Consider the following 27,494-nt stretch of genomic DNA (forward strand, 5'->3'; position numbering starts at 1 on the left):
TTGCTTCTGGAACACTGAAGACATTACCCCTGTTTGTGAAATGTCACTGGAGGTGCCAAAGTAAAGAAGAATGAAATATGCTCCTAGAAGTTAACTGACCTGCTCTGGAAAAACATATATTTAAATCCTCTAAATCAAATCATAGTAACATTCATGTGCTGAGGTGTTTGGGTTTTTTTCTATCAAATTAAACCTTAGAATTACACAGTCTTTTAAATTATGCTTTCCTTGCAAACCAGCAACATAACACAATGGTATCATTCATATGTGCCTGGTACATTTAGCATAAGCCTCATATGCAATTGCCTTATTAAATTACCCTGTGCTTTCTGGTATTTTGCTTGGTTTTGCTGTAGTAGAGAACCAATGCAGCTGTTCCTTCACTCTTGAAATTTGGCCTTCAAGGTTTTTTTTCTTTTTTAAGTTTTATTGACTGCAAGTCCAGTGAGTGACGCAAAACAGTTCAAACATTCAGACCAACATTTTAAGAAACAAGCGCCTGAAAACTAGGTCTGCGTTTTCTTCTTCATGTTGGATGTCACTTTGCAAATGCCAGGGAGCAAAGGTTCTTGTATTTTATTTTTTTCTTAGGACAACAAAATAAATCTAGGAAACTGATGGCTGCAGCACAAATATATTGTGTTTTCTTATTCAAAGCAGTAATAACCACAAGCTTCTTTTTCCTAAAACTTGAAAAGCTTTAAAGAGTTATTAAGAAAAATAGTACCTATACTTGAAAAACACTGTGTACATTATCTAATAAGGACTTGACTGCATTGTTTGGTTTCCTTAGATTAATACACATATCAGCTTTAAGCAGATCTGTAACAGAAGCCATGAAGTCATCCAGCAATTTACTTAGCAAAAGAGGCAGGGTAAAGGCAAAGGAATGACCTGCTACCAGGTAAGCGAGTTTATAGATGAACATAACTACTGCAGGAAAACTTACTGGTGCATATCACCTTTCCTCCTACACTTCACCTTTCAGCTTGTAGTCTCCTGTGCACATACATGTTGGAGATGCCTGGTGATGCTAGGACATTCATGTTTGCCTGGCTGCACTAAACTTGGGCTGTAAGGATATCATGACCCATTTGCAATCCCACTGATACCACAGTGAGCAATCTCACAAGCAGAAAGGGGGCACTTCCAAGACATTTTTTTTTTATAAAACCTCTGCTCGAGACTCAAACATTTATTTTCCATTTTGCTCCATGCTAGCAGGCACAAATTACTTTGCAGGTTTACATGATTTCTGGTTGACCAGGCACAGAAGACTTCTGTGGTTTTCAGCCACATGTCTCTTTCTGTGACTCATTTTGTTCATAAGCTACACGGCTTGCTCACTGCAAGATTTGTAGGCAGTATTTAACTACAGCATGTATTCTGAGGCACTGAGATGCTCCTGAAAACAATCACTGTTTTTGGCAGCCAGACACATGTACAAACTTCCCCCTGCCCTAACATGGTCGCCAAAATGAACAAAGCCCTACACTAGGCCCAAAGGACCTCTTGGAGAACAGATGCCCCATGTGGTACTATCTTGGCTGCCCATAAAAGGCACCTCTTGGCCTGGTGTTTGCCCCCCCGAAGGGAGAAGCACAACACATTTGGGTGTTATCCAAACACACAGAAAGTTAGTTAATGCCACTATTATCCCAACAGATGGGCATAACTCTGAGCTGATCAGAGGCTGCATTTGGACGTGGTTGCCGGCCATAGTGTGCCCAACTGGGTGAGTCAAAAGGGTCTGTCAGTTTTGAGCTTTCATGCTTCTGGTTAAAAACATACCCTGCTGCTTATCTTGCTTCTTCCAAAACAGATTAGATTCAAGACATTCAAATGCCTTTGCCGTGGCTTCACAAGAGCATTCCTTATCTCAAGCTGAAAACATCAAGCGTAGCAGTGCCAGGCTGACACGTGATTGCAGACCCTTAAACATAATAACTTTTCATTCTTTTCTCTCCACAGAAGCTCAGTTGGATCTCTAGCTGGGATGAGCTTTCCTCTTCCCTAGTGATGGTAATTGTAGACCAGTTAGGCTAATACTTACATGGACATGTGAGGCAGCACAGGCTTCTTGTTGGCAGTCAAATGCTAAGGACGTGTCACACCTCCACAGCTGACTATAAAGGGGGGCTGCAGTAGCATGAGAGCAAAATGCTAGACATGCTTCGGACTGTTAATTACTTCAGTGCTGCAAAATGGACTAATAGGGTGCTTGTAATTTAAATTGCTGCAGTGTCCAGCTGGCTGCCTGCTTTGCTTGAGGTCTCCTTCTTCAATCGAAACCCTGCTGCATGTCCACCTGACTTCTGATATCCGAGGCCAGCCTGGGTAGTCATTTCTGACAGCCTCAGTTCCACAGGCCCAGAAAGGTTGTACCTCCCAGCAGAAAGAATACTGATGGCACTTGACTCTACATTATTGCCGTGAGACATAATTTTCTCTTTCTCTCTTAGGGGTTTTGTCCATTACTGCTCTTACTGCCATTGCTACTATGTTGTTGGGTTTTAACTTCGATCTATTACCTGCAGCAAGTACCCTTAGAGATGATTCATTGATGAAAATCTCTCAGAAACAAATGTCACTCTTGTTCCTAGCACATGATAAAAGAAATCATTGACTAGTCACAGAAGCCCCAGCTTACCCACAGGCCCCTCGATCCCACATGACAAATCTAGAACTCTGTCATCTTACAGTTATTTCTAGCTGTTTATCCCTGAATGGCTATTTTTGCTGAAATGTTTTCTATGAAGAGCACCTCATTTTTAAGAGAATTTTTCTTTCTTTTGAAGGAAAGTGTTTGACAGATATTACAGCATAAAATTAAAAGCACCTCATAGAAACCTCTTGTAGTTACATAAGACTATTTTCTGTAAAAAGTTCTAAGCAGGTCACGTTCACTGCAATTAAAATTGCAACTCAAATGTTTCATGCATTAAATTGATTTGAAACAAACCTTCTGTATTTTAAGCAGAGTTTCTCTGTAAATTCACATTAATGATGTGTGCATTAGGCATTTTTACTGCTTTCAAAATATACTAATTGCATTTCAAACTCATCCCCACTAACACAAACCATTAAGTTCTTTCCAAATAAAATCAGCAAAAGCTGAATCTAGTAATCATCCCTAGAAAAAAAAAAAAAAAAACAAAACCAACTAAAAAGCAATAAATATCTCGTGTCTGGACTTAAAAAATACATGCTTTTTTTCACATAGCTTTGTCCACTACTGTCTTGGGTTTTTTGTAACTTACTATTAAATTATTCAGTGGGGAAACTGAACACAAATATTACTAAAGCCAAGGTTTTGTTTCCTGGGGACAGGTCATAAAAGAAGTCAGTAAAAGAGTAGTGCAGAGTCTAAACAGGATTTGAGACAAAGCCTTACAGAAAATGAAAACAAAAATACAGTTAAATTTTCCAGGTACAAAATTCAGTGCATTGAGAAAAACAAGCAAATGGCCATGGAAACGGGCTTTCTCCTTTTCTAAGTATCTGTAAACAAATACTAGGAGCTAATTTTTGCATGATTTAGTGCAAATTGCCCCGGATTACCTCTCTTTGTGTTTGTGCCCTATGAACGCCCAATATTCACCCATTTCGTTTCAGAAAGGGAAGGAAAAAAGCTGAACTATCTAAATATTAACAGAAATACAGTATCAGGGTTGGTTTTTTCAGACTTAAAAGCTGCATCTATAAACAATGAACAATCAAAACGCCACAGTGTAAAAGCCCAAGTACATACTAAATACTTTTAAAATAATTCTAATTTATTTGTTATATACATGCATTTCTATTTTCCAATAATGGTGTTTGTATATACAAAAGTATTCATGGTTCTTGCAAACACTGTTTTAGATCAACTGACCCAAAACTTTACTAAAATAAGACAAAAAATTGTAATGAACCACAAGAATATGCATTGATTTAGATATGTGGTCTCAATAAAATCCCCCAAATTCTAGAAAGGGGACATAAATACCATGAATAACAGGATAATACTGTTATTGAGATAACAGGAGAATACTGTTATCTCAATAGGTAGATTTAAAAGTGCAGGATACCTGTCTCTGACAAAAGGTATGGAAAAGGATACCTATTAGGAAAGGCCTGTTATTAAATTTTCTGCAGCTGTGGGGAGAGGCAGGTAGCTGAGTTAATCTGCAGCTAAGTAGTTTCCAGTTAATAAAAATTTCCTTTGTTTCTTTTCACAGTAACACCTAACACTGATCCCCAAGAGAGCTACCATTTCCATGCAACCACAGGTCCCATCCCTGCTTCTGCCTCTCTCCTTCAAGAGCAAATACAACCTACTCTATCCCATTCCTGCTAAACAGGGATTTTGAAACAGATCACTAATGCCCATTTTTATTAATTAAGAGCTCAGCTATAGAGGCCATACCCTTTTCCCCCCAGTGCTAATTCCCTGGACTCTTATCACCTTGTTAAATATTTAATGCTGTGAGCATACACTGGTGAAAGCTGGGTCAGGTCAGCAACCTCCCTGGTGGGGGGACAGGCCAGTATTGGAGCTGTAATGTACATCCCCCAAGGGCTGAGGGGGAGGAGAAGGCAAAACAGCTGCAAATCTGCCACAGCAGAGCAACAGCACATTCCCTTGGTATATATTCACCTTAACTTTTGCAATTCTGCTCGCTTCGTTTTCTTGTGTGCATGTACGTAATTTGCCAACTTAGTGTAGCCCAAGAAAATCAGACAACTCTAAGGAAATAATTCATCTGCCTTTATCTATAGACATATGTACAAGTATCATCAGTCTTTTGACCAGTAAATAAGGAAGGAACTCACAGCAACATTGTCAGCACAAACCTGGTTTTGACACTGAAAATGACAGAGGATCTTTCAAAGAGCTGGGATTATGCCAGTTTGCATGTTTGGTTTTGAGTGTTTTCCCTGCAGGAAATAAACACATGGAAGGTCAGACCAACCTCAAAATTATTCTCATTAGCTCAAAGAAATTCTCATTTTCTCCAGAAATAGGTTCACTCAACAGAACTCGTTTCAGCCTTCCTTGTCTGGGACATTATACAGGTAAATTCATGGCTAGGCTTCGAGAACGAAGATTTGGGAAATAGGGATGAGGTAAAAAGAGTTTTTATTATACTTAAAATTATTCTACTATTTCACATTAATTCCTGGCAGACTTGAGAAAATATTAATGGAGTGAGTTGAAAACTGAGGTCTGTTGTTCATTAAAGTTAAGGATACCTACAGTTAAACGATAATCATTAAATTAAATGATCCGAAAACCTAGCCAAACGTGAAAAAAAAAAGCCAATGTGAAGGTCTTAATTCCTAAAACTTAAGATTACTTTGTTCTGACAAACAACATAATGAGAAAAATTTGTCCTCTTCTAACAAGTAAACTTCTTTCTTTGTTTTTTTTCCCCACAGTCCTGGTCGACCACAGGAATGAGAATTTCTGAGTATGTTTAGTGGAAGACACAAATCTCTCTTCGTGATCCTGTTTCTCATCCAAATTGATTTTCCCTGACTTTCACTTTTGATTTTTTCCACATTTCTAATCAGAAGTTGTTTACTCTCTTTATGCCTTGTGCTCGTTAATGTCCCCTCTGTGTCAGGAAGACGGCATGTCACCTCTATAAGACACGGAGAATAGCTCATGTTGGAAGGGATTTTTGGAGGTGACCTGGTCAGATCTCTGCTCAGACCAAGGCAAACTTGCTGACGCCATGTTCAGTTCAATTCTGAGGACCCCCAAGGATGGAGAGTCCACAGCATCTCTGAGAAAACTTTCTCAGTGTTTAACTACCTCGTGGTGGGGAAAAAAACCCCAACATTAGAGCAAAATTTTCCCTGTTGTGCCTGATGTCCCTCTCTCTAACCCTGCACACCTCAGCTAACACAAGAGAAAACAAAAAGCCCAGGGCATATTATGAGAGGGACTGAGACAGGGCAGACAAAGGAAGTTAAGGCTGGAGAAGCTCTCATGAGCGGTCTGGCAAAATCTGCAGTGCCCCATCTGAGGCTCTTCTGAAGCTTAGGGATTCACATGCCTTGTCTTACTAGTTTCCCAGGAAGATGTTTACTTATTTTTTAATAGCCCAACTGCTCCTCCTTCTCTGACCTACTGAGAACAAATTATTTGCAACCTTCCTGGTGCAGCGATAAATGAAGTTAACTAGGGGCAGCCACCAAGTGATGATCACAATATTTACACTGGATTCTTTCGTTGACCCGAGTGTTCCCTTTGTCAAAGGTACATTAATTACTCAAAACTTGCATCATATAAGTCAACACGAGCATGTAGGTCAAGATAAAGCCTTGAGAATGTTTTCCTTCTTTTGTTTGGCAATGTACTTTCATTCATGGGAATTACTCTACAACGCAGAGCTAAGCTGCAGAAGCGTACGATGACAGTAGAAGAGTGCTTTATGATAAGGGAAAACAAGTGCCTTAGGCACAGAGAGTTCTGTAACATTGTTGTCAAACAGATCTTCAAGAAAGCAACGGAAGTGATATTCTAGATGAAGTCTGTGAACCAGTGACCAGTTTAAGCATCGATTGGAAATTAATTTGAAACATTACTGTAAAAAAATATTTCTCCGGAACTCATACTTGATCTTTTCTTCATATTTAAGAGGTAGGTGAGGAAGAGCATGTTTGGTGTAAGTCTGCTAGCCCAGAGAGCATGAGGAACATAAGACACTCCCTTAGTCACATGTTTAACATGCAATGCTGACTGCAGGGTGAGAAAGAAGCACTGTTTATGTTCTACCAGAAAAGGAGGAAGCTGAGAGACAGGTAACTCAAGCCCAACGTTTCTGCTCTCTAAGCCCTTGATCGTCGCATCTCTTTATTGCCTTTTGGCAATACAGCTTAAGGAAGCTCACGTTCCGTTGTCCTAAAACATTATAAAAGTGAATTATTTTGTGTAGCAGGAAGATGAGCACAGCCTGGCATCGTTGTGGGCGAGAGCTACCTTGTGAGGCGGAAAGGAGGCCGCAGTGGGTCATTGCTGTGCTACACATAGAAACGTAGAATAGTTAAGGTTGGAAAAGACCTCCAAGAGCATCAGGTCCAACCATTAACCCATCATTGCCAGGTCCACTACTAAACCATGTCTCTATGCACCACATCTGCATGGTGTTTGATCACTTCAGGAATAGCGGTTCCACCACTTGCCTGGGCAGCCTATTCCAATGCTTGATCACCCTTTTGTGTCAAAGATAAACACCAAGAACAGAAAGAAGTATTTAAACTGAAGGAAGACACTAGTAGGGGTAAAGAAAAGAAGAATACAAACTATCCTGCAATAAATCTGTGGCTGAGAACTCAAAGAAGGTGGCTAAGCACAGCAGCAGTCACAATCTGAGGTGTAGCAGAGGCCAAAACAGTGATGATTTTACAGATGGAGCCAGATCAGTTCAGGAAAGGGTATGTATCACTCATTTACCTATGACAGAGGAACTGAACCTGAGGGCCAGGAGGAATTTTTGCCAGTTCCCTGTTCCCATAAAGCATCCCTGGCTTAAAAAAAAAGTTATAAATGCCCATTTGTAAAGATATCCTCTACTTGTGGGATGCTGCATTGTAAAAGAATGTTCTGCATGTGGTTTTTAATCTCTGTTGTTAAATAACATTACAGTGAATGTGATCCTTTATTATCAAGGTTTACTGGAACCCAGCATCTGTGTTTTTTTCCCTCCAAGCCTCCTCCTACCACGTTCTTCCTGGAAGCGCTCAGGTACCTGTCAGTAATAATAACCTGGCTTCCAGTCTTATAAAAGAAAACTTTACTATTATCAAAGGCTTTTGACAAACTACAACATAAGAGGGCAAAGCAAATTGCAACAGAGCCAGAACAAGCACTTGTTGTGAGCAACCGGCACTGCTACTGCTAACATGACAACATTTTGTACTAGCTAGTACATTACTGAAACCACTCCAAGTTCCCCAACTCTTCTGAGAGAACTTTTTTTAAGTAGGAAGTAGTGCTTTAGGGATACTGTGGAGAAGGAAAATGCTACATCTAGAAGCAATGAGAGGTGGACCAGTGTTTTGAGTGTTGACAGCATATACTGTCTATCTGAAGGGGATAAAACTGCAGGGTAGTGCAACATATGGGAAGGGGGGAAAGGCTGGAAGATTCAGACAGATCATGCACAATCATCTTCTTTATTTTATTTTTATTTTCTCATTATGTTCTAAACCAAGCCTGACTTCTGGCTAAATGGCCATGCCTTATTTTCCACATCTTTAAGAAGGAGGGGCGCATTATTTTCTTAATGCACTTTGAAAACCTCAGTTACAGAGGGTACTGTCTATAAACTGAAATAGGGTAGATTTAGATTAGGTATTAAAAAGAAATTCTTTACCCCATGATGGTGAGGAAGTGGAATAGTTTGTCTAGAGAAGTTGTGGATACCCCATCTCTGGAAGTGTTCAAGGCCAGGCTGGATGGGACTTTTAGCAGCCTGGTGTAGTGGAAGTTGTTCCTGCCCATGGTAGGTAGGTTGGAACGAGCTAATCTTTAAGGTCCCTTCCAACCCAAACCATTCAATGATTCTATGAAAGAAGACATTCAGTATCTCAGCCTTTTCCATGTACAGTGTCACCACGTTTCCTGCCTCATTCAGCAGTGGGCCCACACTTTATCTAGTGTTCTCTTTGCCATTTATGGATTTAGTAAAGCCTTTTCTGTGTCCTTTCACATCCTTCATCTGATTCAGTTCCAGGTGAGCTTGCAAGCCATCCTGGCAAGAATCCTCCTGCAGACAGGCACACTACTCACCACCTTTCCCTCAGGGGTGCAGTGCTGGATGATGTTCAACTCATGGCCACCAGGACTCCCAGGTATTTTTTCTGTAGAGGTGAGGTGAGTTCCCCAGCTGTCCTTGCAGGCCAAAGAGGGTTGGTGCCTGCAATGCTGGAAGAGTCCTTGCAGGATGCAGGGAAAGAGCACTTGTGCGTGCCCAAACTTTCTGAGGGCATGACTTTTTTCAGGGGCTTGAGGAAATTTGTGAAGCTTATTCCAGGATGTCTCCATGAAGGTCCAAAGGCAGGGAAAGTGGATAGGTCCAGTTGGACAGGGGGGCAAACAACATGAAATTAGAAGTGGAAAATTAGGGATTCATCAGAAAATTCGCATTGGAAAGGACACTGGGAGACTTTTTGTGTAACCTCTTCCCCAAAGCAGGAACAACAAGAAGGTCAGAGTCTTGCTCAGCCTGGTCTAGAAAAGCAATGCCATCTCCCCCCTCAGAAAGTGAGCATTCACACCGTGCAGCAAGACAACTCCTGGGCAGCTCAGGGTCCTCAGTGGCTTTACAAAGCCTGCTGTAGAGTCCAGTTGGCACATGCCCAGCTCTGAGAGTGGGATGAGCTGTGCTCTTTCTAGATCAGAGCAAAGCATGGGAAGAGCTTCCTCTGGACTTGAACACTGGGAGTAGCCAGGTTACCTCCCGTGTGGAGTCCCTCAGTAAGCCTTTGCAGGTACAGTCTGAGGAGAACCACACCTTAACCTTACTGGATGTCACTTCTGGATCAGTGCCTACAGATATACACTGATTGACAGTGGGATGCCACAATAAAAAAAAAAAAAAGGGATAGGATGGAGTGGGTAGGATAGGATAGGACAGGACAGTTCAGTTTGCAGCGACTTACAACGATCATCTATTCCAACTGCTTGATCACTTCCAGACTGACCAAAAGTTGGAGCCCACTATGAAGGGCAGTGTTGGAAAGCATTCCCTGAGGGGGTTGCTCTTTAGTCATGAAACACACACGCTGTGGAAAGCATCAGTGTTTATTAGAGGTGGTAAAGAGGGACGCTGAGGGGGGGCAGCCACGCCCTGCTCTTGTGTGGGTCTGGAGCAGCAGCAGGGTTGGCCAGATGCTTCTTGTATTTGTCAGGGTTTTCTCTCAAGTTAGTCTCAAGTGGAGTAGTAGGACTTGTACTGCAAAATAAATGGAATCACTGTTTTTCACGAAATGCATGTGGGCAAACTCTGGTTAGAGGAAATGGTATAAATGAGCATAAACTCTGTCAGAAGTGGCATCTGCTATGCATGTTGTGCCCGTAGGAGGAGAGAGGTAATGAAAAAGAGAAACACAGTGAATTTCTTACTAGGTTTTCTGGACTGCATCTGTTCTCCCCTGCTGACTGCCTCTGTGCAGTCATAATTGAGCACAAAGGTCTTCATGGAGCAAACAGTTGGCATCTAAATAATTTTGTCGTTCCAGATATCTGTCAGCTCCAGTGAAAACCTCCCTCACTGTCATCTCCTAATTCTCTCTGGCAATAACCATGGCACAAATGCACCATTGCCTGGAAAAAAATTTGCACCCCCACCCTCCCTATCCTTCACCAGCAAATCTGGAAGACTCTAAGTGGAACTGCCAATTTCAGTGTATCTTAAGCGTAGATTGCAGGAGACTCTTTCAGCAATTCCCTCAGGGGAAGGAATCTGCCCACTGACAGTGTTCTACCAGGATAGAGTCCCTCAGAAACAGTCTCCTACTACAGAGGAGTAGGACTCCAACAAGAGTCTAATCTGATGATAAAGGAAAACTTTCTGAACAATCCGCAAACTTGAAAAATGTCACAAGGATTATTCCAATTCCTAAGGCTTGGAGGACATATTTTTCTTATTCCTATTTTAAATAAATAATAATTTTATAAATCTGCTCTAGCCACAGCAGTTTTTTATACTCTGAAATTCTGCTTAGAGGATGCAAAATTTTAGAATGAAACCATCTCTTTCTCTGTTGAGAAACCTAAATAAACAGCATTGATGCTGTACTGTTATTGAAAAAGGAGAAGTCACCATTCCACCTTTGGAAACAGAGTTAGAGGAGTCCATAGGAAAGAACCATAGAAAAAGGAGCCAAGTTTCAGAATTTATATTGTATACACAATCTAGGAGGGAGAAAAGCACTAGACTTAGATATTATCAACCTTGGTGACAGTGAGAATTTTTTTTAAAGGGTCCTACCAGGAAACCTGCTCCAGTGTGGGCTCCTCTCTCCACAGGTCTGCAGGTCTCTGAAAAATTACTTTATTCGTAATTTATTTAATCAGATATCCATTCCAAACCCACCACATTTCTACTGAAATGGTCTTTTGGTTTAAATACATTTTATAAAATGATTATGAGACTTGTTATCCATTGACACATCATTTTAAAAGAACATCATGATATCTTTCAGGCAAAACTTTGCAAAAGGCTTTTTCTCTGATTATTGAAAAAGCTTGTTGAGATGATCAGTCTAAGAGACAGTCAAAATAAGTTCAGTCTCTCCTGGCACTTCTTCTTGCCCCCAGCTCAGTATGTTGGCAGGGTGTAAGTATTGCCCCTGGGGTTGTGCCCCAAAGAAGGCACATTTTTACATACAAGGCAGGGCACAATCAAGCACGCAGCACCCCTGGGAGAGGTAATGTGGTCAAGTGCTGGGGAAGGTCTTTAGGCACACTACCTTTCGTTTCAGACTTTTTGTCTCTCAAGTACAGCCTAAGCTTTAGTGTAACACTTGGCAGCATAGTTTGGGTCGTGCTCATCTGAAAAAATGTCCTGAGAAGGACATTGTCCAGCCTGCAAAAAATTAAATTTGGAGGGAAAAAAGTCACATTTTGATCACTACAAAGAAGTCCAGCATGTTCAATTCTCCAAGAGGCATTATGTTCATTCAGAAACCCCATGTCTTTCGTGAAAGGAAAAATAATAACGATCACTAGGGTGACCATTTACCTAAAATACTTCTGTACATAGATTAAAATGACTGCAAGACTTTCCTGCCTTTTTGCACCATTTGAGAATCACCCTGCAGCATGTTTCTCTTGTGCTTGTCCTCCCAAACTGCTGTTTACCTCCTGTGTGTTTCGGTCCACATTGGTTCCCATACTAATCCTGGAGTTCCAAAGGGCCTCCTATTTCTTAAATACCCTCTCTCTTTAAGGTTATTTTTTAGAGAGTCCCTCAGCAGGGCCAGATGAAATGCAAGCAGAGCAGACAGATGCCTCTAGCTGCCTATTTTACCCTACCAGGGAAGGGAAGGGGACTGCCACCTAAGCAGTGTGGTTGTGTGTGCAGCATCAGGGAACCCAGCCCCATGATTGCCCCCAGAGTATTGCTCTGCCATCCCTTGGCATCTCAACCCAGCACCTTTTGGTACCTGACATGAAAGAGAGGGACTTTTAGATATTATGTTCACTTCCTTCACCCTTTATTTCATGTTTCCCTTTATCTGTCTGCTTACCAACAGGCTGACCTTTCAGTTACAGAAGTGGAATAATTTCACCAACGTTTCTGGAGACATATGACCTATCCAGCCATGATTGTCCAGTTGTTGTGGATTTGGTTGCTGCTCTGTCTCTATTTCATTTCAAAGTAAGCTAAATAAATAACTCAACTGATACAGGAAGTGACAATAAAATATTCTTTGAAACATAATAGAAAGATCTTGTCTGCGGCATTGTCTTTGGAATCTGAGTCCCAAAAGAGATGTTTCCTGTTCTTTAACTTCAATTCTCATCACCATTTTACAAGCATTCACAATAAGAGAGTATTTTGCTTTATCACAGAAGCTGTCAGTGATATGAGGAAAATTAAAACCCAGGATAATTATATCTTCACACCAAGACAGAACGGTACAAAAAATGGGAGAGAAGTAATTAAGCTAGTATTTGCTTTTTTTCTATAGCATGAACTATTTTGTAAATCCACCAAAATAGACTCCACCATTTTCAGAAAAAAACTCTTGATCATCAGCAAGATGTGTTGAATTCAAAGACATTTGTTCTGTGTTCTTTACATCTACCTAATATAAGGGAAACATAAGTAAAAATAGCTGTCTACCAGAATAATGAAAATCGAGAATTAAGAGACACCTCTGCTGCTTTAACAGGGAGCCTGCAATTAACAGTCATTTGCAGCCTTCTTCCTTCCCCATATTATCTTGCATGCTTACTTTGATGTTCTTATATATTTGATTGAGATACAGAGGATATGTGGTTTTTTCCTGTTTTGTTGCTCTGCACACATATTGTTGTGTTCATTTCCAGCTTTTCGGATAGACACGGTCTGCTAAATATTTGCAAGAATAAAATATTTACATAGCTGAGTGCCAATGGCCTTTCTACCTTGTTCTCTCAAGTACTGTCATGTGTTGTCACATTTTTAGCAGACACTTTCTTAAAGGTCTTTTTAAAAGTAGGACAAATCTTGGTTCATAATGTGTGTTTCTAGGACACAGCAAGATGTTATTGTTTCATGCCTGATGTGTTACACTGCCTCTAGTTTTTCTATAACAGCCTTTCAGGCTGCTCCCAACATATCACAGAATCACAGAATATGACAAGTTGGAAGGATCATTGAGTCCAACCCTTGGCCCCACTCAGGACCATCCCCAAGAGTTAAACCCTGTGCCCGAGAGTATCTTCCAAACACTTCTTGAGCTCTGTCAGGCTTGGTGCTGTGCCCACTGCCCAGGGGAACCTGTTCAGTGCCCAACCACCCTCTGGGTGAGGAACCAGGACCCCCAGGGCCCTTTCCATTACTCTGATTTCCAGCATCTCATTCCCCAGTCTGAATGTACATCCAGTATTTTCCCATCCCAGGTGCAGAATCTGGAACTTCCCCTTGTTGAACCTCCTATGGTTGGTGATTGCCCAGTCCCCTCATTTGTTTTGGTCTCCCTGCAGGGCCTCCCTGCCTTTGAGGGAGTCAACAGCTCCTCCCAGTTTTGTGTCATCTGCAAACTTGCTCAGTGTCCCTTCCAGTCCTTTGTCCAAGTCACTTATGAACACATTGAAGAGCGCAGGGTCAAGGATGGAGCCCTGTGGAACCCCACTAGCGACAGGCCTCCAGTCTGCTGTCACCCCAGTCACTATTACCCTCTGTGCCTGACCCATGAGCCAATTGCTCACCCAGCACATGATGTGTTTATCCAGCTGTGGGCTGGACATTTGGTCCAGAAGGATCCTCTGAGAGACAGTATCGAAAACTTTACTAAAATCCAAAAAGATCACATCATCTGGCTTCCCTTGGTCAGCTGGGTAGGTTACCTTCTCATAAAAGGAAATTGGGTTTGATAAGTAGGACTTTCCTCTCACGAAGTCATGATGGCTGTGACTGATGACAGTGTTGTCTTTCAGGTGTTTTTCAACAACACCTGAAATTATTCTGTGATCCCAGAATACTCTTGTCCATAATTTTAGCAGGCACTGATATGAGACTGACAGGTCTGCAGTTTCCAAGGTCCTACTTCTTGCCCTTTCTGAAAATCAGGGCAACATTTGCCAGCTTCCAGTCAGCTGGGACCTCTCTGGATTCCCAAGACCACTCAAAAATCATTGAGAGAGGTTTTGTGATGACATCAGCCAGCTCTTTGAGGATTCCGGGATGAATCCCAACAGGCCCCATAGATTTGTAGGGATTCACCTTGAGCAGCAGATCCCACACAGTTTCAGGGTTGACAGGGAGTTGATCATTCTGACAGTCAGTGGTCCTCCAGCTCAGGGCACTGAGACCCCTTGGTCCATCATCCATGTTGAAGACAGAGGCAAAGAAAGCATTAAACACCTCTGCCTTGTCTCTGTCACTGTTTCTGAGGTGACCATCCTCATCCTGTAACACGTCAATGATATTTCTATACTGCCTTTTGCCATTAATGTATTTGAAAAAAACTCTTTTTATTGTCCCCCGTATTTCTGGGCAGGATCTTTGGCCACAGAAATTTTCTTTCTGTAGTGACAGACGTCTCAGAATTTTTCCTGTGTCACTTGACCTTTCTTTCACTGGGCATACACCTTCCTTTTTTGCCTTATTTCCATGAAAGCATTCCTATTCACCCAACCCAGCTTTCTACCTCACCTGCTCGATTTCTGACATTTGGGAATTGCTGCTCCTGTGCCCTTAGGAGGTGATGTTTGAAAAGTGACCAGCAATGGTGGAACCCAGCACCTGCAAAAACCTTTTCCCAGGGGACCTTACTTACTAATTCCCTGAGTAGTCTGAAGTCTGCTCTCCTCATGTCCAGAGCTGAGATTTGCTGGCACTTTTCCTCCTGTCAACAGACATTTTAAACTCAATCACTTCGTTGTCACCGTGGCCAAGAGGCCACCAATCTCCACTTTGCTCATGAGATCCACTCTGTTGACAAGCAGCAGATCAAGGAGAGTATCTTTCCAAGCTGGCTCCCTTAGGACCCGTTCCATAAAGTTGTCATCAGTGTATTTTAGGAATTTTCTGGCCCAGGTTGTACCAGCTGTGTGATGCTCCGAAGAGATATCCCATATTCTATCAAAACACTTACTTGCAGCTGGAGCTAGTTGAACTATTAATTTGCTCTCAGCAATTTTCAGTTGATGTCTATACAGAAATTCTCTCTGATTATTTTTGGACCAGGTTGTTAAATATTGTTTGAAGGCTGAAGCATTAGTTTAGAAAAACACTTTCAGACATATACTTTTTTCCAGCTGCCTGTGTTTTAAAGCCAAATCAGAATATTAAAGCAGCTGTTTTCTGTTTGCACTTTCACAAAGTAGTTCTAAACTTGAAATACCTAGAAGTACAGTAGTTATCTTGATTACATCCTCAGAGTGATGGAGAATTAGACATCAACCCACTAATAATAGGACCAGAGGGAATGGCCTTAAACTGAAGGAGGTGTGTTTAGATTAGATATGAGGAAGATGTTCTTTATTGTGAGTGTGGTGAGGCACTGGAACAGGTTTCCCAGAGAAGCTAGGGATGCCCTATGCCTGGAAGTGTTCAGAGTCAGGTTGGACAGGGCTTTGAGTAACCTTGTCCAGTGAAAGGTGTCCCTGCCCATGGCGGGTAGGTTGGAACTAAATGATCTTTAAGGTCCCTTCTAACCCAGACCATTCTCTGGTTCTACAATTAAAAGTCATTAGAGGATGTTGGTTGAAACGCTTTCTTCAGTAATACAAATAGTTTCAATAGGCTTGGGGCAATAACACACTTTCCATCTGAAGTCATTTCCCATTTCATGCTATAGCAGATTTTATTGGTCATAAATTCACAGAGCTTACTCCACACAGAAAGACCTAACCTTGCTAGGGGAAGATAAGAAAGTTAAGTAACCAAACTGATGCTCTTAGGACCTAAATAAATCCCTGTGCCTGCAGGCCTGCACACTGGGCTGATCCAGAGGTAAGCAGCCTCTTGGTGGGGCAAAAGATTGGACATATCCTCCTTTATTTTTGCCCCTCTGATGTATTATCTGCTATATAGTCAGGATCCTGGATTTGTCAGAGAATAATGCAGCACAATTAATCTTCCTACAACATACACACCCCAAACCAATTTTTTCTGTTGAGTTTATTAATACTCCTTTGGAATATTAATATCACCAAAGAAGAACAGCAATAAGTGTGCTTCATCTGTGGTTGCAAATTCATCCTATATGCACCAAAATTTGGACAAAGTCTAAGTTTTATGTGTTGAAGATGGACCCAAACAATTTATCACCAAGTAGGACAGTTTATAACAGTATGTTTTGCTGCTGTGTGGTTGTCTGTCAGATAATCCTACCATGAGCACACACATCATCGTGGAGGAGGGCACAAAGGCTAACTTCCAACCTTGGGAAGTGATGCTGAGTGCTGTCTGTGTCACCAAACATGAGATTCCTAATTTAGACAGAAGGAGAGTTGATCTGACAGAAAACCACTGAACTCATCTTGCAGTTATCTTTTCATGTGTTGCATATTTATTTTGGTAAATATGAAGAAAACTTTAAGAGCTTTGGATTAAAAAGGCCGAAAAAAATTAAACTCATTGTAAATCAAAATGTGAATACAACACAAACTCAAATATTCATCATCTTGTTCAACTAAATCTGATCCAGAATTCTGGATGCTTACACATATTTCTGTTAAGTAGGGTTAACTATTTTTTCTTATTTCTTTCATCTTGTTTTATTAACTTCTATAAAGGTTCATTAGATTTGTTCAACCCCAGTGATTTGAACAGATGCAGACCGTTAAATTTGTTTGTAGAAAACCAATCTGAAATGCCACTATATCAGTGATACCTCAGGACCTTTAAACTTACTCAAAACCAAAACTTCCCAGGGGCACTCCCTGAGAGACAGAGCATTGAGCTTTCTAAGCAGGAACTGGCAATCACTGGTGGGGGCTTTTTAAAGATGAAAGTGTAGTAGAACTGCCAAAGCGAAAAACAACCTCCAGAGCAGACCTTTCTGTAGCACACCTCACCAGGCTGTTGAAACACTTTCCTTCCCAGCCAAGTTGCAGGAAGGCCAAGTACCAGCTCAGGCCAAATTTTGTGCGTGTGAGTGTAGATGAACAGTCCCTGTCTGTACGTTGTTTAAATTTGTTAATTAAAGTCTACAATATACCATTGTTTCAGAAATATTATGTCAAGTATTTTTTTCTTGAGGGACTCAGTCAAGGTATCTTGAAATACCTTCTGAAATGAATACTTTCTGTACATTTCGTAACCCTATGAAATACTGATATTAGCATATGGAAACAGATATTCTCATGACAGGATCCTGTCTCTGTCCTTGTATATAGTCCTATTTTCATCTCTGCTACATATTCAAAACACTGCTCTGCCTTAACTACAGTTGGCTTCAACTCTTTTTGAAGTATGTTCTTGCCCTCCTAACACTCCCATTTGCTACTTAGCCATTGACTTAATTAACCATTAACAGGAAGACACTAGAGCTGAAACTAGGTATCGATTCTTGTATGGACTTTACTTGGAGGGGGGGTTTTTTGTATGTTTTTTAAGAATGTCTTGAACAAACAACCCAGACTTGGAAAGAAAAGAAAAAAAGTAGGGCAGGTTTCGGATCCTGGGAACGTCTCACTGTTCCCCACACATACATACAGAGCAGCAGAGAATTAGGGTACAGACATTAGAGAAGGAGACAAACCTGCACTATATAGATTAAATTGGGCTTGGGTTTATGCATTCTGTCCTACTTCACGACTCCTAACCCTAGTAACTAGTTTCTTTTTTTTCAGAGTGGAAATTGCCCAGTAACAGCAAGAGTGAAAAGGTGGATCATTCATTTTTTTTACTGTTTCACAAAAGACCCCTTGAGTGATTTGAAATTACTAGGTCACAGTGTCTCTCTTGAAACATGCCAAGTATCATATTCTTTTGTTTGAAACGCATTTACAAACAATTTCTCATGGCACTTTTTTATCTTTTTGTTTTCCAGAGCAGAACTGTGTGGCAAGGTTCATATGTCCAAAGTAGCGAAGGGTGACATTCTCCCTTCAGATGTTCCCAAACACACCCCTGAGAGAGCTTCCCCATGTACAGACCTCCTATGGACAGTAACAAGGGGAGCTTTACTTGAAACAGGTGTGAAAACACACTGTTAGAGTCTCCTTGTGGTTCAGACAAGAGAGAACTAAGGCAACTGTTTAGTAAGACTACTTTATATTACATACAGTTTGACAGGACATAGAAGAATGAATATTCAGCTGTTAGGCTCCTTCGTGTTTAAGAGCAGGTAACAAAAGAGAAAACCAAAAAAGGACCTCTGGTGAAACTGGGCAATTTTGTATATCGAAAGGAGCGCGAGTTTGCTCCACTTACTTCTGTGAGGTAAATCATGTAGAACATAAAACCCCTAGCCCTTTCACCTCCAGAAGTGTTAAACCCTGACATGTTTTCAGACTCATCAGCTGTGACTGTTAAATATTGTGAGCGTTTCCAGACACACTCCCGAGAAATTGCGGAGGAGAGACACAAATGCCAGCAGGGTTAGACAGATCTACCCTAGCTTTTTCTGTGTTTGGATGACTCACACACCCAGGGAAACGACAGCAACGAAAACACAGCAAAAAGCACACATGCCCATGTAAAGATGGGTCACCAACACCATGTACTGGTCAAAACCACTTAAATGGTAAATTGATCTCTGGAGGGTGAAAAAAAAAGGTTATTAAGTGACAAACATGCCAGGGATTTGGAGGAAGAGGGTTAGCTAAGGAGTGAGCAGCACAGGGGAGAGCTTAACGGTAGCTTGCCATGGAGGAGACATGTCAGGAGCAGGATCCCACCAAGGAACAGGTTATTCAGCACCTTCAGCAAACACTTAGAAAAGGCAGTAGAAAGGGTGGTCTCTAAACAAGCTACTAAACTCTTGGTAGTAGTGAAATGCCATCCCATTGGCAAGGAACCCTGGAGAGGGTTTACAAAACTTCCAAAGTACTGCTGGGGACCCAGAGCTGTTTGCAGTGCTCAAGGTGGGGTCTCACGAGAGCAGAGGGGCCGAATGCCCTCCCTCACCCTGCTGGCCACATTGATTTTGATGCAGCCCAGGACAGAACTGGATTTCTGGGCTGCAAGTGCACATTGCTGGGTCATGTCCAGCCTCTCAGTCACCAGCCCCCCCACCAAGTCCTTCTTGGCAGGGCTGTTCTTGATCTGTTCATTCCCCAGCCCTGTGCTGGGGGTTGACCTGACACAAGTGTGGGACCTTGCACTTGACCTTCTTAAACCACATGATTTTCCCCTGGATCCATTCTCAAGATGGATCCCTCTGGATGGCATCCCATCCTTCTGGTGTGTCAACTGCACCACTAAGCTTAGTGACATCAGCAGCTTTGCTGAGATGCACTCATTCCCTTTGTCTATGTCATTAATGAAGATACTATGTAACACTGGTCCCAGTATGGATTCTTGAGGGACACCTCTCATCAATGACAGCCTTTGGAACCCTGAGTCATTGACCACCACCCTTTGGATGTGGCCATCCAACCAATTCCTAATCCATGTAAGAGTCCAGCCATTGAATCCATCCTTCTCCAATTTGGAGAGAAGGGTGTTGTGAGTGACCATGACAAAGGCTTTACAGAAGTCCAGATAAATGACATCTGTAGCTCTTCCCTTATCCCCTGGTGTAGCTACTCCATCATAGAAAGCCATTAGGCTGGTCAGACAGGATTTTCCATTGGTGAAGCCATGCTGGCTGTCTCAAATCAGCTCCCTGTTCTCCATGTGCATTAGGACTTGGTTGTGCATTATTACATTACTAGATTTTGTGAGTTCTTTTCTAAAAGAACAGGAAACATTCCCTTTAAAATACTGCATCCAGTGTTTTCGGCTTTGGAAATCGTATGTGATAAACAATTTCAAAGCTGTGTCAGTCAGATGCAAAGTGCTATACCCTGAGGGGTCGGAAAACAAGCAAGTTGGATAACAGCAATTCTGGGTTTTGCTGTAAGCCTAATTTAATTTAAAAAGAAAAAAAATTACACACATTAGCAAGGCTGTCTTTAAAAGTATCCATGCTCCTCCATTGTGCTTGATAGTTGTACTATTTCCTCTGAACTGATTGGGTGAAGCTACTTGTTAGAGGTTTGGTCTTTTTCACGTCACATGAATAAACATTGATTTAACGTTGTGAAATCAATCCAGGGGACAGTGGATGAACAATAGCAATTTCCTATGTAGTGTTCCAGCGCCGATGGACTTCTTAATATTAAACCTGACCAAATGTTAGTTAATGTTAGTTAGCAAAGTACAGAAGGCTTTCTATACTTTCAAAGTGATCAAACCCCTAATCTATCGGAGAAAAACTCCACAGTGCTCTTTAAGGTTTCAGGGAATGCCAGGACAGTTCCAGCAACATCACAGGTGTCACCCTGCATGGGACATGCATAAGGAACATTTTCTCACCATGCCTCTGTGGCCACATCTGTTGCAATTTGGAGTAGTTTAAATGACTGAATCTCATTATTTGTGTTCAATGCATCTTTTGGTCACACTGTACTTTTAATATTCTATTCCATCTTCTATATGCTGCTTTTTTCAACTTAATGTATTAAATAACTCTTATATGTCTCAGATAATTCTTACATGTCTTAAAGAATTCTTATATGGCAGATTTAATTCCTTTGAGAGAGGACCAGTGGTTTCCACCTGAATAGGTAGGTTGCAAAGATTTAAAATCTGCTCCCAGCTGAGCAACAGTGCCTTTCCCCCACTTCCCAGTAAATCCCTTCAATATTTGCAAATTCTGTGGCACACCAGCCTTCATTTTATTCTGTGTTTGTGCAGCACAGAGTGTGGGAAGTTACTGCACCATTCCAGGGTTCACATGTATTACAGTAAAGCAAATACCTGCAGGAGAGTGCAGCAGTTGTCACCATTAACAAAAGAGGTAGACACATTCATAGCAATATTAATATCAATGAACCTTGAAAGATACTTTTACAAATTTACACAAAAAGCACTTTTGAGACCTTTCCAATACTGCCAAAACCTCTGCCAAATATGACCGTCAAAAAAAAAAGCAAACAGCATCTCTGAATCTTGCTTTGTGAAGATAGTCTGATACAATATCCAGCATATGATACCTAAATGGTTCACCAAGATCACTACAAATTCCCCATTTTGCTGCCCTCAGAGCCCTTTCAACCACCCTTAGCTCCTACTAGCCAACTGAGCCACTGTTGTAGTGCCAATTCATGACTCATTTTTGCTTAAATTGCTGAGAAGTTTGAGCCACATCTTGTCTTAGACTTTGAAAATGGCTGACCATCCATATTCACGTGAACAAGGGGAATATTTAAACCACTCAAGGAGTTTGAGCCCCATGTGAAATCTCAGCACAGAAAAAAAAAATAAAAGACAAGGCATGATTTGGGTTGTCTAACAAAGTAACACAAAAGCAACACAACTGCTGTAACTGGAGCAACAATCATACTACCTGAAACATGTCAAGGGAGGAAGCTAAACCCACAGATACAGCAGGTTTCTTAAAAAAACCCAATCTATTACCTCACTGTATTACTATTCTCATTCTGTGATATTGCCTTAGTTTTATGACAAGAGCAGAAGATGGTTAGCAAAAACAAAAGAAAAAGCCCTAACACTGACACACTTACCAAGATAGATTTCCTAAGGGAGCAAGGTAAATGGGATACAGCCCCTCCACTGAATACTCATTCCCATGTATGTTGCACATCTTCTGCAGGACAGGAGAGGAGGAGTGCTGAATTGCTGCAACACCTCTGTCATCATTGCAGTTGCGTTCCTGTTGCTCCCAGCCTTGAGCACGTCCCCTTTACTGCCAGGGTACCACACTATGTGTGTTACACTGCTCACTGAGCTATGTTCATAAAATATCATAGAATCATAGAATCAGCCAGGTTGGAAAGGACCTCTGAGATCACCAAGTCCAACCATCCTTGGTCCAACCCCACCATGGTTACCAGACCATGGCACTGATGCCACATCCAGTCTCATCTTAAAAACCTTCAGGGATGGAAAATCCACCACCTCCCTTGGCAGCCCATTCCAATGCCTGATTACCCTCTCTGGAAAGAAATTCTTCCTAATATCCAACCTAAATCTCCCCTGGCACAGCTTAAGACCGTGCCCTCTTGTCTTGCTGGTGGTTGCCTGGGAAAAGAGACCAACCCCCCCCGGTTCCCCCCTCCTGTCAGGGAGTTGTAGAGACTGATGAGGTCTCCCCTGAGCCTCCTCTTCTCCAGGCTGAACAGCCCCAGCTGCCTCAGCCTCTCCTCACAGCACTTGCGCTCCAGTCCCTTCCCCAGCCTTGTTGCTTTTCTCTCGACCTGCTCCAGCCCCTCAATATCCTTCCTGAGCTGAGGGTCCAGAACTGGACACAGCACTCCAGGGGTGGCCTCACCAGGGCCTCACCAGGGCAAGAATCCCTGGACCCGTTGGCCACAGTGTTCCTGAGCCAGGTCAGGATCCATTGGCCTTCTTGGCCACCTGGGCACACTCTGGCTCCTGTTCAGCTTCCTGTCAATCCCCACTCCCAGCTCCCTTCCTGCCTGGCTGCTCTCCAGCCACTCTGTCCCAGCCCGTGGGGCTGCAGGGGGTTGTTGTGGCCAAAGTGCAGGACCCAGCACTTGGCCTGGTTGAACCTCATCCCGTTGGAATCAGCCCAACTCTCCAGCCTGTCCAGGTCCCTCTGCAGAGCCCTCCTGCCTTCCAGCTGATTGACACTCCCCCCCAGCTTGGTGTCATCTGCAAATTTGCTGATGATGGACTCAATCCCCTCATCTAAATCATCAGTAAAGATATTAAACAGAACTGGGCCCAACACTGATCCCTGGGGACACCACTGGTGACCAGATCCCAGCTGGATGCAGCTCCATTCCCCGCCACTCTCTGGGCCTGGCCCTCCAGTCTGTTCCTAACCCAGCACAGGGTGCCCCTGTCCAAGTCTGGCTGGAGCTTTTCCAGGAGAATGCTGTGGGAGATGGTGCCAAAGGCTTTGCTGAAGTCCAGGTGGACACACCCACAGCCTTCCCCTCATCCACCAGGGGGGTCACCTACCCAAGAGGTAGGATGGCAAGCAAGTGGATGCAAAGACTGATTTCTGACATGCAGTCCCATGAATGTCTATTAGTTGCAATGTTCATACTACTGTTTAACATTAAAAGGCGTTAAAGCTGGGCAATAACACAATCCTAACAAAACCAAGCACTGACTATAATTAGCAATGAGAAAACCAAGCTGCATCTGGTGGATTTTTACCTGTTCCGCTTAAAACAGCTGGACCTTATCAGTGCAGTATTATTTCACCTGTAATAAATTCTTCAGATTTTACTTTGTAGTAACTGATGCTGAAAAACCTTGTGTCAACCAAGCTCCCTGCCCTGACATCACAAACCATTGCATTCAGAAGAAGTTGGTTTTATTTAATGTTTTTATTGCTACCCTTAGGAGTGGGAAATTTTCACTTCACTACCCATGAGTCATTAGTAATCAGACTATATTAACACCTTCTCAAAACACTGATTACCTCCCTGGGGTTTATTCTCTCCTCCTGCTGATCTTGCTAGCACTGACTGAAGTTACTGTACTATCTCTAACAGATCTCCCCAGTTGCTGCTTCCAACCTCATCAAGTTATCTTAGTCAATAGAGGATACATTTTTTGCAAATCCAGAACATGCCCAATCCTTCAGAAGAATTAGTCTGTGACACAAAATGACATGGGGTTTAAAGAGAGTGAAAGGAATGAGGTGAGGGAAGGTGAACAGAGAGGAGAAGGCTCTGCTAACTCTTTCACAGCTCTCCTTCTTTCTCTTTTCAAATGGAACCATAAATCTTAGTGTACATGGAGCACACAAATTATTCAATTCATTTGAAGGTGGTCATCTATTGGTAGGGGTTATGCAATGAGGTCTGTGAGGCCAACACACCTTTGTTCATGTGAGGGATGAATCCTGTTTGCTAGCAACTGGCGGCAGCCCTGCACCTGAAAGGACTGCCTGCCAAGGAGCCAGCAATTCTCACTGAACACAGTGCATCCACCAGTGCTTCAGACAGAAGCATGCCCACAGAGAAGGAGGAGTTCTTGGTTCTCTCTTGAAATATGAAGAAAGGTACCATGACACTTTCAGCAAGTGTCCATGCACTTCTGTTGCAAGTAGTGTGAGGCATCCTTGCTGTGTTCTAGGATGAGTGGCTGATGACATTAGTTTGCTTCTCATTTAGGAAGAAATTCTTCACTGTGAAGGTGCTGAGGGACTAGAACAGGTTGCCTAGAGAAGCTGTGGATCCCCCATCCCTGGAAGGTCATGTTGGTTGGGACTTTGGAAGTGGAAGGTGTGGAAGGTGTCCCTGCCAGTGGCAGGGGGATTGGTTTAAGTTCCTTTCCAACCCAGAGAATTCTATGATTCCGTGATTCCCCTCTGGAATAAATCAGTTAGCTTTTTTCTGATATGAAATCCACATTTCTCTGTGAAATGTTACCAGGAGGTCATCTGCTGAGGTGGATATATTTTGCCCTTGACAAAGATAAGGTGTGAGAACACCAGTGAAGGAAGACAGCCAAGTCAGCATACTAGACATTCAAGACAGTTAATGAACACAGGCCTGAATACAACTGTGGTTTTGAATACATGAATACAAGGTGGCTTCAGCTTCCACGAAATTATAAATGTGAGGAAGTAGAATGCAGCTGGAGCTGTACCCTCCAGTCATCCCAGGAGATTTTTGGGAATGGTCAAGGGACTCCATGCAGGTATCATGTCTGAGCTACATGCAGTTCTGTTAATGCACATGGTGCATTCCCCTCCTCCCTGTGTGGATGTCTTCCTAAAGGGACAAATACAGCTGACTGGCCATTAAGGATAAAGGAGTTTTTCTACAAGACCAGGGCAATGGTATAGATTCAGGTTTGTCAGTTGTTTGATGCCAGGGCTTACAAAATGCTTCAGCACCAGGGCTCTAGCTCCCACTGGGTAATGTGGGATCAGTAAAAATAAGAGAGAACCTCCAATGGGCAAATGCAGTCAAAATAAAACATCAGAATCTTGGTTTTCATCAAGCATTACCTATCCACTTTTGTATCCACAAGTAACTATGAAGTAATTTCTATAATTTAAATGTCTGAGTACTTTGCCTGCAGGTACAGTCACATATTTAGACGTCTTGTGCTTGTCAAGCTCCTACAGTTCCTGATAGCCACATTTGCTGCTAAAAAAAAAAGAGGCCATTGTTTAAAATCTGCCCCTTAAAGTTATCTCCTCAATGGAAATTAACATCTGTTCATCACATGTGCCACTGTCAGACAAATATGGAGGTCACAGACAGATCTGCACCCATTTTCTGCATATTGAGGCAGAATATGAACCTTTGAAAGACCAGATTGCTTCCACAATTATTTTTTCTACCTTTCACTGTTAAAAACAGTTTTAGCTACAGACTGTCTACATCTGAAAGGATTTGAGACAGTATTCAAAGAAGATCTGAAGCAGAAAAAGGCAGTCTTTTGCTGCTTAACCTTTATTCAGGGCTTGCTGGAGCTGTGAAACAGTTTGCTGTACATTTCCCTCTTCTCCTTCCAACTAAATATTTGTTGGTCCAACAGTTCACAAAATGTTTTAACTGAGCAACAGCTAAGCAAGAGCACATGAGTTCAACCCAGTGATCCTCTTGGGTCCCCTCCAAATCAGGATATTCTAAAATTCCCTTGTATTTTTGCTTTGTATTTTCTTAGTCATCTTCGTTTCAGATCCTTTTCTTCCATTAAACTAGGAGATGTAAACTAGGAGAGACATTACAGGGAGGGAGGAGATGACCAGTAGCACATGCACAGAAATGGGTCAGGGAGGGTCCAGAGGAGCAGCAGCCCCGTTGCTGTCTTGAGAGAGACTCCTAGAGCTGACAGCACTCTCAGAGGGGCCCAAGGATGCAGCTAATGCTGGTGGAAAAAGCAGGTGGATAAGTAAGCAGCAGCTGCAGGAGGAAAGAGATCACCCAGCAGTGCAACACACGCTGCACAGTCAAACGAACCTAAACTTCAAACAAATGTGCCCACATCATGACGTATTCACCTGGTGCTCCATGGGCTCTTGTGGAGCAGCCTGCCAGTAGGAGCTCCAGGAGTTTGCAAACCACCATGAGATTGCACACAGATGCAACCAATGCTGTAAGGGACTACACACCCAAGTGAAAACTATGGACATTGAATATCTACACGGCCTGCACAGCAACTTTTGGTATCAACACAGCAAGGATAAGGCCGCTGGAGGTTTAGGAAATGCTGGCAGGTGCACTATTTGATGTATCACTTGAAAAATTAGTCTATAATTACAATTAATTACAGTAATTAACAGAGTTAAAGAGCAGTAAGTGCAGACAGATAGGTGTGAGGACACAGGCGCCTGCTACAGGTTTTATTTATGCAGGCTTCAGTATAATGCAAAGTAAACAGAGAAGACAAATAAGGTCATTTTTCCCACCTGTAACCAAAAGGTGCATTTGCTAAATCACATATGAAGGGGTGAAAAGGTTCAGTTTATACAGAGGTCATAAAAAAATTCCCAGTTAATGTCAGGATGACCACATCTTGAAATTTATAGTAGATTTTGCAGAGGGAGACCAGACATACAATATCAGTATGATAACACCTAGAATGGGATTTATTTCAAATTATTTTAGAGTGGAACTCTTCATTACGTTGTGAGTTGGGTGTGAATATCACTGGCTGAAAATATACAGTCTTAAAAATAACTTCAAGGAAAACAATTATTAAATGAAAGTAGCCATGAGAATTTCAGAGCAGGCAGTGAAAGGGTTTCCATACCCTTCTGAGAGCTGAAAAGGGGGAGAAAACAAGAAATCTGTAAGCTCTAAGCATGTCAGAGAAGTAAGAGGAGTAGAAACACTTGGATCATCAACATGTCCTAAGCAGATGTGACTGCAGAGAATACCATTGAACAGGGCTTTCCAGCCTGATTCTGTGTTGTGCTGGGTGACCCAGGAATATCTGCAAACCACAACAGTGTCTTGTTGGGTGGTACAGTCCCTGCCAGCAAGCAAAATCAGCACACCAGAAGGAAAAGAAAGTCCTGCATCCCGAACTAAGCAGTGAAGTTAATACCATGCAGTGCAGATTTGCCAGCTGGCTCTGTGACACACAGAGCCAAAGAGCACAAACATTTTTGCCACACTCAGGCAACCCTGGCTTTGGGCCACCCATTATAGCCCTTGCCTCACCCAGATT

The sequence above is a fragment of the Corapipo altera genome, unplaced genomic scaffold (genome assembly GCF_003945725.1).
Source record: "Corapipo altera isolate COAL_440 unplaced genomic scaffold, ASM394572v1 61305, whole genome shotgun sequence".
NCBI classification, from domain to species: Eukaryota; Metazoa; Chordata; class Aves; order Passeriformes; family Pipridae; genus Corapipo; species Corapipo altera.